Below are 13,548 nucleotides of genomic sequence, written 5' to 3'. Positions count from 1 at the left end.
ATGTCAATAAAATTTTGGTGATGGTGACTCCTATGCATTTAATGTGGCGCTAGGCACTGTATAATTAAGGCAGCAATCTTATACACTCTGACATAAGACCAAGACCCATTGGAATTGAGAGGACTTGTTTCTGATACACAAGACCACACTATTATAGTCTCTCCTAACAGAATCTGATTTAACAAAGCTGTTCTTATTAATATAATTACATATGCAACATTATAATCTCATATGCACCTGTCACTTAAAAGAAGAAGAAGCCTGCATTGAAAAGCATATCCCACAATTGCAACCACTGAGACAGTAAGCCAAAGACCATTCATTTCAAATTCTCTGTTTAATGCATATTAACAAGTTGAAACAAAGGCAAGCTGGGCATGTAGCTAATAAACTGTTTGCAGATCACCAGCAAATGCTCAATGGACCATCAATTCAGCCACCACATTTCAAGCCAGTTTGTGGCAGCTGGGAACCAGCATTGCTATGGAGCCTGTGTTGCTATGACAAAGGCAACATGCATTTTTACACTTTTAGCCAGGGCTTTCTGGCTAAGAAAAAGAGGGGTGGGGAGCTCAAAACAAATGGATGACTCAGCTTCCCTGCTTTTTTCTCTATGTGTGTGTTTGAGCATATACATGCATGTAAGAGGCCATGCATGTTTGATAGTCCTTCTGGGAGTCTCAGAGTTGAAAAATCTCATTCATTAGTATAAGTGTGCAGACACTGCGCTCCAAACACTCGCTTTAATGAGCTGTTTTAGGAAGACATCTCCATTTGTCTCCATCAACAAAAACATTCTTAAATAATGTGTAGGGAAAAGGGGGAGAGTGTGTTGCTCCTGTATGAAAAATTAGTCGGTTAATTAGAGGTCTATATGCTTTGCTCCTTTCTTCTCCCATCTCTCTAACCAGATATGGCAAGTCTGGTTGCCTGCTAGAGGGTGCAAGAATTTACTTCATCCACTAGGTGATTACCAATTTGCTTCTTAATAGTAACAATAATGAGGTTTATAAAGCTCTCTTCATCCACAAATCCCAGCGAGCTTTGCAATTTTTTTAGAGGTCATCCACCTCTGAAATCCAACAGCTTCTGTGGCAGAATCCAGCAAGACTTCAGGGCAGAATTAAGACCTTTAGAGGCCCTAAGCACTTAAAATATTTTGGTGGCCCTGTATATATCTAATTCAAAATATAAACAACAAGAAACAGTAAAAAAATATTTTTCGAAATGAAACAGCCTAAAGTAAAATGAGAAACGTTTAATTTTTTTGTATACTTCCACTTTATTTATATTTGAATTTCCCCCCTACTTTTTCTAATCGCTAAGTCTTTCATTAGATCTTTAAAACTAATCTTACATAACACATGTGCTTCTATAGTTAGTAGAGATAAGGCATCCCACCTGCCTTGTTGCATAGTTGTTCTGCTGGGATTTTTAAAATATACTTCAACTGAGAAAATGAATGCTCAGCCAAGCAATTTGTGACCATTAATGTTAAAAATCCAGCAAAGGAAAATTTCTGTGGTGCCCCCCTTTCCCTTGATGCCCTAAGCATGTGCTTATTTTGCTTAATCATAGAGTTGGAAGGGACCACAAACATCATCTAGTCCAGATATAGGCAAACTTGGCCCTCCAGATGTTTTGGGACTACAATTCTCATCATCCCTGACCACTGGTCCTGTTAGCTAGGGATGATGGGAGTTGTAGTCCCAAAACATCTGGAGGGCCGAGTTTGCCTATGCCTGATCTACTCCAATGCAAGAAGCTTTTGTTCAATGTGGGGCTTGACCCCAAGACTCTGAGATTAAGGGAATCATGCTCTACCAACTCAGCTACCCTAGACCCTATGGTTAATCTAGCCCTGGTTGTAAGCAGCTTCAATACCAGAGACTTGGGCTATGGTTACGGCTGACACTGCCTTCCACATATTATTATCCATACACATATATTTTTTGCATTGCACAAAATTGCATTGTTACACTGCCCAACAGCTGACATATCAAGCAAATCACAGTCTGAACCACAGTTTAACAGTTGCGACCGTAAGATCGTAAGAGTTCTGCTGGATCAGATCAAAGGCCCATCTGGTCCAGCATTCTGTTTTTACAGTGACCAAGTGGATGGTTATGGGAAACTTTTAAGCAGGACACGAGCACTACAGCATCCATCCCACTTGCAATTCCTAGAGGCATCCTCAGAGGCAATACTGCATAGCAGTAGTTAGCACATAATTAGGATGTGATCAGGTACTCAGTGAAATGCCCAGATTTCACTCCCCTTATAGGAGTAATAGTAACAGGAGCAAAAATTTTCAAGTACCTGGCAGACCACAAAATGTTGCTGGTTGGGGGTGGGGGTGGCGGCAGCGTGTGGATTTAGCTTTGTGGGCTACAAAGTGTACAGAACAGACATACTAAGTGTGTTTACTTGCAAGGAAATTCAGCAAATGTAAACAGTACTTAGTCTTTCCAGATTAAGTGTGTTTAAGATTACAGCCTTTGTACCCAGACTTGGATTAAGTACAGCCAGCTAAATCAAAGAGTGCTAAGGTCAATGAGCTCAGTGAAACTTTAGAGTTATGAAAGTAACAGCCCACATTTTTTTTCACAGATCTGTTACTGTCTGCCATTCCCATTTGTCCTGTCCATTGCACAATCACCTGTGGGAGTTCGGAACATTCAAAAATGAATATTAACAATGCTAAACATTTTTTTTTAAAAAAATGTACCTGTGTTTTAATGCTGTTTTGACTTCCACAGTCTATTGATCTAGTTGAGATTCCTGCATTTCAGGGGGTTGGAATAGATGACCTTTGGTGTAGTTTCCCACTCTACAATTCTATGATTCTATGGAAAGCTTATATGGCCAATGGGTTTATCCTTGCTAAGATAATGCAGAATCATTTAATTGCAGAGTTATTTAATTGTACCACTTCAGCTTGGTGTGTGGGTCATTTTGGAATGCTTTCCCACTTTCTTTTCTTGTTTCTTTTAACAACAAAAGCTCAAGCTTTGTGCGTCAAGACCCCGGCGCACCCCCAAGGGTAAATAAATACACACTAACACAGAATTTTAGTTTAAGGTTAATGGACAAAATTTTAGGCCACAACTTTATTGAGAACAGCAATGTGAGTGGTATTGGCTTAGGCATTGGCAATAACTATATCTGATTCCTGCCCACTTTGCAGGAAGTCTGGAATGATAAACAACCAAACATGGGAGCTCCGTCGATGGCAACCAAATGAAGCTCACCCCAGGGTTTCTGCTGGGTCCTGGCATGGCCCCAGCCCCTCAAGCAGACTTTGGACATGATCCAGACCCGTGGATTCCTTTACTGGAATACCCTTGTACCTGGAGGGGCAGATGATGGCCGCACATTCACTCCCCCCACATCACAATAAGCCAATGCCTAACCGCCAAACCTTACAAAAGTTGTGAGGATTCCTAAGAGGTGGGCGAAAACGAAATGACCACTGCCAATTTGCCAAATGGAAAAAAAATTCCTACCCAGTCCCTGTTCCAAAACAGGTGACCAACCGAAGTCCAGAGCAAGGCCAAAGCAGGCACCTAAAATACAGGGTGGGTGAGTGTTCAGCGTTGCGAAGTCAAGTGAATCCCCAGAAACACGTCACCACCTTTTGTGCCCCCATAATCACACCACCAATCTCTGATTTGCCAATAGGCCATGGTGTGATCGTGGAGCCATTGCGTGGGCTGGGCTCAATCTCCCACCTCCTCAAGAATAGTAGGGTGGGGCACCTTGGGCCCGTGCACAACGCAGACCCTCAATTAGGAGGATCCGATTTAGCGTAACCGTCTTTTTGGAATCCTAGCTTATTGCATGCTTGGATATTTTAAAATGGAGGTCATCCAACCCACTCCTGTACTTTGAAATAGTATACTTCAGAATTCTACCGCCTCATTCTGCCCCTTCATTCTGTATTATGGGTAGAGCAGTTCTCAGTACTTTTAGTCTATGAAAAGGCTGTTGACATGATATTTCAGTCTATTGTTTTCTCTTAGTTCACAGTGGCCAAGCTAGTTCTGCAGTTTCTGTTAGAGGAAAGATGGCCTTTTTCAGTTACTAATGCTGAGTCGTTCTTCCCTATGTATCATCCTCGCCCAGTGATTCAAGACTTTCCAACTTCAAGCCTATATTTTTGCAATAAACTCTACCAGGTTAGTCAGTAACTGAAACTAAGCTGGAAAGTAATGGCCTGATGGTTGTCCTCTTTCTAACATGCAATCTCTAGCTCTCCACTGATTGTCTGTGGGTTGAAATATAGAATTTAAGAAGTCTACAGCCAGAGAGGGTGATTCCCAAACAGTATTTTTCAGAACTGATAACAGCATTAACAAACTGAGGTGTAGCCTTTACTTAGCAGCATTGGGACACGGACTCTATTTCTGAGAATTCTATTTCTTCCTCTTTTTCAGAAATCCTAAATGACCTACAGCATACACCACAAGACTTTATAGTCAGTTAGGATGTAGCCCCTCATCTCTTGCTGTTTCTGCAGGGCCTGATTTCTCTCTCTTTTAGATCAATACAAAATGATTATGCTGAAAGTTTTGATTTGAAAATAGTGACCAATGAGAATTGGGATAATGGAAATTTACCTTTACATCCTATACATGATTACTGAGAAGTAAGACCCAGTGAATTCAGTGGGACTGGATAAGTACACACATTATTTCAAATTTTGAAATTTTGCAGCGGAAGTCTGCATTTTACTTTTAATTTTGCTGCAATATACATTGGCAGTGGAAGAGGTCACTGTATAAAGTGCATTCAAAATAGTTCACTATTATATTTACACACATGCACCCATAATTTCTCCAGAGCAAATGTCTCTACTCAGCTTAGGGAAAGCTGAGATCTGGAACTCCTTGCCACAAGGGAAACTCTGTGGCAATTTCCAGAGATGGATTAGATAACAGTAGAAAGGGAAATCAGTAATTTTCTGCTGAATATGCCAACCTCTGTCACCACCTGTCATCTCTTTGTGAATACATCTGCCCCTGTACTGTTCTTTTATGACTGGTAGGCCTCAGTAGTTTTCAGCCATCTCGGGCCCCTTGGGGGTAAAATGCGCTAGCTAGAATATTTCCAGAAATGTTCTTGGACCCCAACATCTATCAGCACCAGTCAGCATAGGCCATGGTTAGGGGTAGTGGGAACTGGGGTCAAGCAAAATTCGGATGGTCACAAATTTGGCTGCAGTTGCTGGCCCTCCCCACTTCCCTAGCACAGTCTTGAATAACTATTAAGATGTTTTGTTAAGATGTTTTAATGAGATGCTTTTTATGATTAAGATCATAGCTACACTCTATTCTGGCTAGGATTCAGCCACTCAGAGGCCTAAAGCAATAACAAGAGTCACAGTTGTTTAAATCGTGAAGTCCTTCTAGCTTTTCTACAGTGATCCATGAACTCTGCTTTCTACAACTCTCAGCTGGCTCCCAAACTTCGAGTATATTATGCAGAGCAACCAGTGAATCAGCAACTTTTTACAGTAACGTATATAAGTGCACATGCATGTCACAGTGCACATGCATGTCAATGAGCTTATGGAATAGCTAAAAAAAGGTGGGGAGCCAGTGGCGTAGCGTGGGGGGGTGCAGGGGGGGGCCGGCCGCACCGGGCGCAACATCTGGGGGTTAGGGTTAGGGGGCGCAAATCCACGGGTTAGGGGGCACAAATTACTTGCCTTGCCCCGGGTGCTGACAACCCACACTACGCCACTGTGGGGAGCTAACCTTCAGAACTGGGTGCAAAGGAAACAGAGTGAATGTATCTCCCCCTCCTTTGGATCTCTAAAGGAAGAATAGATTAACAAAGACATTTTTAAAATATTCTGTAAAAAAATATTTTCCATTAAACTTGAACGATTCTACAAATATTTGTTAAGCTGGCTTTCATCCTCTCGTAGCTTTTGGTGTTTTTAAATTCAGTTAACTCCTAATCAATCTTCCTGGGTTCTCCCATATTAGTGACATGTTCAGGAGAATTTGTAAAGATCCCTCAACAAGAGCTGGCTCTGATCTGAGCCAAGGAGAAAGGAATGTTATCAAATCACCAGCGCTACTTCTAAGGCTACATGACCTGCCCAGACTTGTTACAGGGCTGATGCTTGTTTCTCTAGGAGTGAAGAATGCCACAATTTCCAGGACTACAGCCAAACTAGATATGATGTTCAATGTGTATTTGCATTTAACATGCAGCTGTGTGTGTGTGTGTGTGTGTGTGTGTGTGTGTGTGTGTGTGTGTAAATAGTACCAGCAGCTATGGTAGTGGTATAATTATCAGCATCCCAGCAGGCCAGAGAGGGGATTTAACTCTTTCACCTGTTATGGCCCTGAGGAAGATGACTCCTCTGAAGCTGGTATTTGCTTTGGAGAGAAATCCACCATGAGATCCAATGGGGACCTTCCCAATGCAGATAGCACCTTTTAAGCTCTGGGATAACAGGTTAGGCTGGTCATCTTCACCCAGAGGCAAAAATAAAGCAAAACCATTTGGTCTACCTGCATGAGCTAGAAGGAAAGCAAGTGGCATTTGCCCTGTAATACTTCTTTCTGGCTATGTGTCATATCCTTAGAAATGGTCTACGACACTTGTCTTAAATAAGTGGGTTGAGATGCATTAGTGGGTTGTGGCCTGATCCAAGGTGGGTCACAACAGGAGTGCTACCGCCATGCAAAGGTAAAAAAATAAGAAACAGGCCCTCTAATGCATGTTTGGGTTAAAAGGTTGAAGATACCTGGTCTACAGCAGGGCTAGGCGAAAGGTACAGTAGATGGGAATCTCCTTGTAGATTGCAAAGATGGTTTCTAGTAGAATGACAAGGACCTCGGACTTCCAATTGTTTTACAGTAGCAACAACAAAAGTGACTTTTGTTTTCTAATTTAGGTTGCTAGAATCAGTGATCTGTTGTAACCTAAATGTAGTTTTGCAAGCATAGAAGCAGGCCATCTGAGGGTATGTAGTAACACAGATACAGTGGTACCTCTGGTTGAGAATGGGATCCATTCCAGAGCCCCATTCGCAACCTAAAAGGAACTCAACCCGTGTCTGCGCATGCAGAAGTTGCGATTCGCTGCTTCTGCGCATGCACGTGACATCATTTTGCACATCTGCGCATGTGCGAGCGGCGAAACCGGGAAGTAACCCTTTCCGGTACTTCCAGCTCGCCGCAGGACACAACCTGAAAAGATGTAACCTGAAGCAAACGTAACAAGAGGTATGACTGTATATAGATATAGGCTAGGCAAGTTGTCCTGGTGTACACATAGGTAATTAACCCTCTAAGCCACAGTTTTGCATTTGGCTCCATTCCCAGCCAGTATCCAGTATTCTGTACTAGTATCCAGTTGATAGATCTTACAACTGTAGTAAAACAAAAACAAAGTCCATCCTAAAAGCCTACTCCTGATATACAAAGCAATGCATATTTTACAGCAAGGCCAGAACAAGGTTTCAAGGGGCTTGTTAGGCTCTGGCAGCAGACAGCAATGGTGGAAGTCCAGCAGCGGCTATGACTTGAAGCACTAGAAACATGTGACCAGACTTCCCAGCGAGTCAGTGAAAAGAGCTATTTTCATTTCCCCACAATGCAAAGCCCGGGAGTCCAGTCACGCAGTCTCAAAAGTCACTTCAGTACTGCTTCAGGCCTGCCTAACAAGGCTCCCAAATGTGAGAGCATCATTGCTCACTGCCGGGAATACTAAGTGTGTCATGAGGATAAGGAGGGCAGAGTGGCACAGCATGTATAGAACAGGGCCCATATGTACTCTGGAGTAACGTCTGTCATGCCGGGATAGCTTGGTTGTCTGTACAACCCTGACAAGTGGTATGGAAGGTTTCGCCACACATTGGGGTATCACAGCAGAGCGTGCGATTATAATAGCCACCTGCATAGTTTGCTTCAGAAATGCCATTCAAACAGAACTTCAAAATAAAACAGTTTTGAGGGAGCTGAATTTGCCCACCCAAAAATGGCAACTGTGGGTTGATTACTCCTAGCTTCAGACAGATTGGCATAGGGTGGCCAACTTACTGTCATTTTTTAAAAAAATGACTGTAGTTCCAGTCACGAGGTACCCTTTTCTGGGTGGTTCTTACCTCTTTGTTTGCCTGTACTGGCAGCTAACAGCTGGAAGTGTCCAAATAAAACATGCCAAGTGGGCAGGTAACATGCTGAGTCTGTAGGATGCATACATATTTTTGGTGTGCTTCCCGCAGTTCAGTTCACCCCACAAATCCTGGATGTGTGGGAGAAGGTGAGTTGGCCATAGACTCACAAGCCACCTACTCATCTCAGTGCTGTCAGTTTTCTGAGGAAGCAGTTTCATGAGGTAAACTAAACACCCCTGCTGTTCCTTGAAGTAAATTCAAATGAGCCTTGCTAATTTGCTCCAAAGAGTCCAAGTCAAAAGCGAAATGAAAGAGTAGCATTCTGCTGAGATCCCTACATTGCTTCACTAAAGAGGCAAAGATTAAAGGGCAGCATTCCCTTTGCCCTCCTGGTAAAACTCTTATTACTAAGGCAAAGGTAATCAATCAAGGAGCAGCTCATGAGCTTTAAATGATTGCTACAGGGGGGCAAGAAGGAATTGTTTCTTCCCCAATAGCTCCGTGCACTTCACTACGCACTGGATGGGACTGTGGCTGGCAAACTGATTGATTGATTATTGAAGTGTTTGGTTGTGCTCATTGCCATCACTCAAAGCATGGCAGGCACTGGTGGGGGGCACTGAGGGGGGCTACCACTTGAGACTGCAGGTGTTTTTGTGTTTTGCATTTTTGAATAATTGAAATGTGTGTGTGTGTGTGTGTGTGTGTGTGTGTGTTTTTAAAGAAATCTTGCTATACTGTAGTGTGAAGTGGGAAAAGCCTGGAATTCAACCATCCCAGGCTATCACTTCATGCTGTGTGATGTATATAGAATCATAGAACCGGAGGCCACATAAAGCTAAGCCATGATGCTTGGTTTATTTGGCCGTACTGTGCATGAGCACTCCCAGCTCCTTTCCTCATGTGAGCAGGTGCACAACCCACAAAGGAGCTAGCTTAGTGTTAACTCTGGGTTTAGTTGGTCATAGCCAGCCTTAAACTAAAACACTAGCCAGCCTTAAATCAAAGTTTCTTGTTGGCTTGCAAGTCAGTTTGTTAGGGAAAAGCAAACAAAAAACCAGGGTTCATACATAAGAGCAGCGGTGTCCAGTGCCCATTGGCTGAGCTGGCCCAGCCATTAGGCAGGGTGAGGACACTGCCTCAGGTGGCAGAAGCCCCCTCCAAGTGGATCTGTTTGATTTTGTTGTACTATATGTTGAAAACATTTCATTAAAAAGTTATGGGACGGGGGGAGAGAGAGAGTCCTTTACTTTGAACTGAGGAGGACACACACAGGAAGGGGACAGTTGGAGCAGGGTGGTCCCTGCATGAAAGGCAGGGTAGAAAGGTGAGAGATTGGGGGAAGAAGTAAGCTGAGAAGTAAGGTGAGATGATGCAGATGATATAAAGGGCCTTATAGTTATTCTCTCTCTCTCTCTCTCTCTCTCTCTCTCTCTCTCTCTCTCTCTCTCTCCTCTCTATTTTTTCTTACTTTTTAATTTATTGCTTTTTTATTATTCTTGTTCTGTAGACTAGTCTGGTTTTTATTGTATTTCATGTCAAAACACACACACACACACACACACACACACACAGTCCCTCACCCCAGTGGCATTCTCACAGGCTCCTTGTCTGTCCTGTACCTTTGCTGGTAGCAAAGTGGCAGCGCCATTGGTGACCATTTTGGACAAGATTGTGTCAGTTTTAGGCAAGATTTCACCCCAAAGCAGTGCGCTTTTGTCTGAAATTAGAGCTGTCCAGCACAGGCAAAGTGTGCAGTGGCAGGTTTGGTGGTGGGAGCAGTGGCTGCAGCGGCAAGGCAGGGTGGCACTTCCCATTTTGCCTCAAGCAGCAGAAGAGGACACGCTGCCCCTGCCCATTGGGTCTGGTAGGGTGGAAGGCAGGGAGACCAAGAATGGGTGCAGCTAGGGCAAGTGACAGGTAGAGGCTGGCTGAGGGAAGGCTGAGGTTGGTGGGGCATTGCCTCGTTCATGGCATGGGACTACCATCCCCTGCTAGCACCATTCAGAAGCTCAAGCACAGTATGGCTTAACAGACCAAGCTTCATGGCTTTGTGGTAGCAGCCAATTTTGAAAGGACCTCATAGGTAGTCTAGTCCAATGCCTGCTCGTTGAAGGAAACCCAGAGCTAGGGAGCTCAATTCAATATGTAGCTTGAATCAACATTAAAAGCTGAGATTGATTCTGTGCTGCGTCTTTTATGGCCAAACAGATGTATTTCTCAATGTTCCTTCCTCCCATTCATTAGCTCCTTCTCTCTTATATTTAGAAGTCACTGCTCATTTCCTGAACATTTTCCATGGCATTGCCTTTGTGCCACATGTGAGTATCATAGGTTACAGACTGTTCCATTAGGTCCATTAATATAATAAAAAAGACTGCCTGATTAATGGCATATATAATCTCCTTAAGCTCGCGCACACACACGCACACACACACACACACACACACACACACACACATGCAGTAAAGTAAACAACTTCTTGTCTAAAGCTTTGCTGATGTTATGGTGCTGTGCCGATCACAGGGGAAACAATTCCCCCTCTTTGAGACTGAACTAAAATTAGGCCCCACCTGCATGATGTTAATAAAGTCTTCCACAGCTGCATCCTACATACAAGTTCCGCAGATTGCTTTTCGGAAAGCTGCGTACATCTTGAAAACAGAGTCATTAAAAAAAAATTAGCCACCTTTTTGCCGAGCGCACCCCTCCCAATGCATTATTAATGATAAATAGAAATTATTATCGTTTTAATCATGCTGACGAGCAATCTCAGAAATAGATCCAGTTAGAACCTAATTTGGTGCCTGCATTGCTCTGTATTTAATCACTTCGCCCCCCAAATGTAGGGGGCAATAATAACCCTTAAAAATACAGGACAGGATTATATCCACACTATTCCTCCCCTGAGCGAAATGATCTCGAGACAGAGAATGAAATCAGGGAAGTATCCAAAAGAGATGAAGTCATAGTACGGGGTGACTTCAATTGCCATCATGTAGATGCAGTAACTGCATCTTCTGGTTATGACAAAGAGGTAAAGTTTCTAAACAACAGCTTGTCATGGAACTGACCAGACCTTGGTCTTAATCTTAAGTGGTGAGCAGGACTTAGTGTGATATTTTTGTAACTGGAGTGCTACCAAATTCAAGTGGACAATTTTTAAATGAAATAAATACAATTGCTGAGAGCGTCCAACACAGTCACACTTGACTCGAAACGGATAAAATTCCAAAAACAATGAGAGGACTGTTAGGTTGAAAGTAATGTCAAGTGGGTCAAATCTCTCAAGAGTGTATGGGTATTATTCCAAATCACAATAATAAAAGCTCTGCTATAATGTATATCACAGAGCAGGAAAGATATGACATCCAAAAGGATGTATGTGTGGTTAATGTGCAAAGTCAAGAAAATGGTTAGAGGGAAGTCTTCCTTTGCAAAATGGAAGTCTTATCCAAATTAGGAAAACAAAAAGGAGCACAAACTTTGTCAAAAGAGGTCAAGCAACTAGGGATGCAAAGGGGTGGGTTAGAAGTATTTAAGGACCATAGAACCATAGAAATGTACAAAATTGGGTTGATCCAGAAGGGCATGAGTAGAAGGGGACTTTCCTGCCCACTGCTCCCCTTGAGCCTCTCTGAAAATTCTCTCTCAAGGGTTAGGGACCCTGGTAAATGGGGTGGGCTGTGGTTCAGAAAGTACAAGATAAGCAGCACCCATTATTTTGGCACCAGAGGCAGAAAATTCCACAAGTTGCTCTTCCCTTCCCTAGCACAGCAGGCATTCAATCAACCAATAAAAAATGTATTCCCAAATCAGCTGCCTGAAGTGGCTACCTCACTCTATCTAATGGTAGGGCTAGTCCAAACACTATTGTTTGTGGTGCATTAGAGTAGAGCAACATAAACAGAAAACAGATGTCTGGGTTGGGGAGCTTATAGACTACATTGTGACAGCGAGAGGCAAACACCAAAGTATTGTGTCTCCGAAAAGAGTAACAAATTGATTTGGTACATGCAGGTTTCTTCCCTATTACTCTACAATACAATTGCTAGCATAGATGTCTCAATACTGCACTCTTTCTTGCTTTTGTTGCAACAGGACTAACACAGATACAACAGCGGAGGAAATGGCAAATGGAAGCAGGGAAGGCACAAAAGCGAGAGCCAAAGGTAACAAGGAGATGAATATGGGCAGATGAAGGTCACCTCCAGACTGTCAGCATTTCACAGAAGGAATTCAAGCACATACTAGAAATGTAGATTTGTGCAACTAAAATGGATTCGAACACTCTGTTGCCCTAGCACAACAGATCCACTTTTTTTAGAATTAGGAAAGTGAGGGGGAAATGCATTGTAAAGTGTGGGATGAATGACTGATTAATAGGAAGACATATGAGCACTGCACAAGCAAATCAGGATGAATGTTCATTGCCCTGCAAACAAATCAAAATGAATGCTCGCTAAAGGCCAGACCTAGTCCAAGCTTTGCATAAGCTTTGAGCAAGTGAATCAGGATGAATGCTTGATAAACAGGTCATCTGGATCTGGCAGCAGACATCATATGCACCCACGTGCATAAATAGGGGGAAGAGGAATAAGGGGTATCTAAAATCCACCAGCCTTATAATGGAACAGAATGCTGGATTTATAACATGAGAAAGATCTGAAATTTCTGTGTTTGGTCTTCTTCACCTACCCATGTGTGTTCTCTTAAAGCATTTCCAAAAATTACTTTTCTTTTTTTTCCCATCCCTCTTAGCAAGCCCATTATCATTTAAACATAAAACCTGGACTGAATGGCTATGAGATGGTTAAGTTTGCAAGAATGAGACATAAAGTGCAGAAATATGTGCAGGTCAGGCACTGGACAGCTGGTTGTACTCAAAATTAAATAAATGAGAAAATGTGCTCTCAAAATTAAGTCTCTGTGATTTGCAGTCTCATTAATTATCAGCCTGGCCTAGCTGTAAAGCAATGTAATTGGTATAATTTTGTTGGTTGTTGTTAAAAGGGACTCAAGTTTGACCCCCTGGTTAATGCCATAATTTATTTCCCATTTTAGGATATTATAGCATGTCAGTAATTTAATCAAAGAGGACTACCAACTGGCATAGCTCAAACAAACAGTTTGTTTACTTGTGCTGCCCAATTGCTGCTGTCAATGAAAGAAAGAAAGAAAGAAAGAAAGAAAGAAAGAAAGAAAGAAAGAAAGAAAGCGCTTAAACTTCAATTCCTAGACAGTGCCTGCCTGTCTCTCTCCATTGCAAGCCATTAAAGACTTGACTGCTTTCTGAGATGGAGCAATTCTAGAGCACAATATCACAAAGGATTCTGCACAGCAGCAGGATGGGAGGGGACCCACTTAGATAGGTTTCACTCACTGGTAGTAGCCCAGGGGGAAAGTGCATC

At 42.7% G+C, this 13,548-nt stretch overlaps 1 long non-coding RNA gene across 1 annotated transcript in view; it reads left to right on the top strand.

Moving 5' to 3' along the window:
- The window catches only part of LOC308586820, a 53,272-nt gene extending 40,212 nt beyond the window's left edge, over positions 1-13,060 (top strand). The window contains exons 2-3 of the long non-coding RNA XR_014008066.1: positions 10,406-10,458; positions 12,239-13,060. This is a non-coding gene — a long non-coding RNA (uncharacterized lncRNA). The remainder of the gene's footprint in view (positions 1-10,405; positions 10,459-12,238) is intronic.
- The last annotated feature ends 488 nt before the right edge of the window (positions 13,061-13,548 follow it).

The sequence above is a fragment of the Podarcis bocagei genome, assembly GCF_964188305.1.
Source record: "Podarcis bocagei genome assembly, chromosome: 5".
Classification (NCBI taxonomy): domain Eukaryota; kingdom Metazoa; phylum Chordata; class Lepidosauria; order Squamata; family Lacertidae; genus Podarcis; species Podarcis bocagei.
The sequence above is the reverse complement of the archived record's forward strand: the minus strand, read 5'-3'. Positions and strand labels throughout refer to the sequence as shown.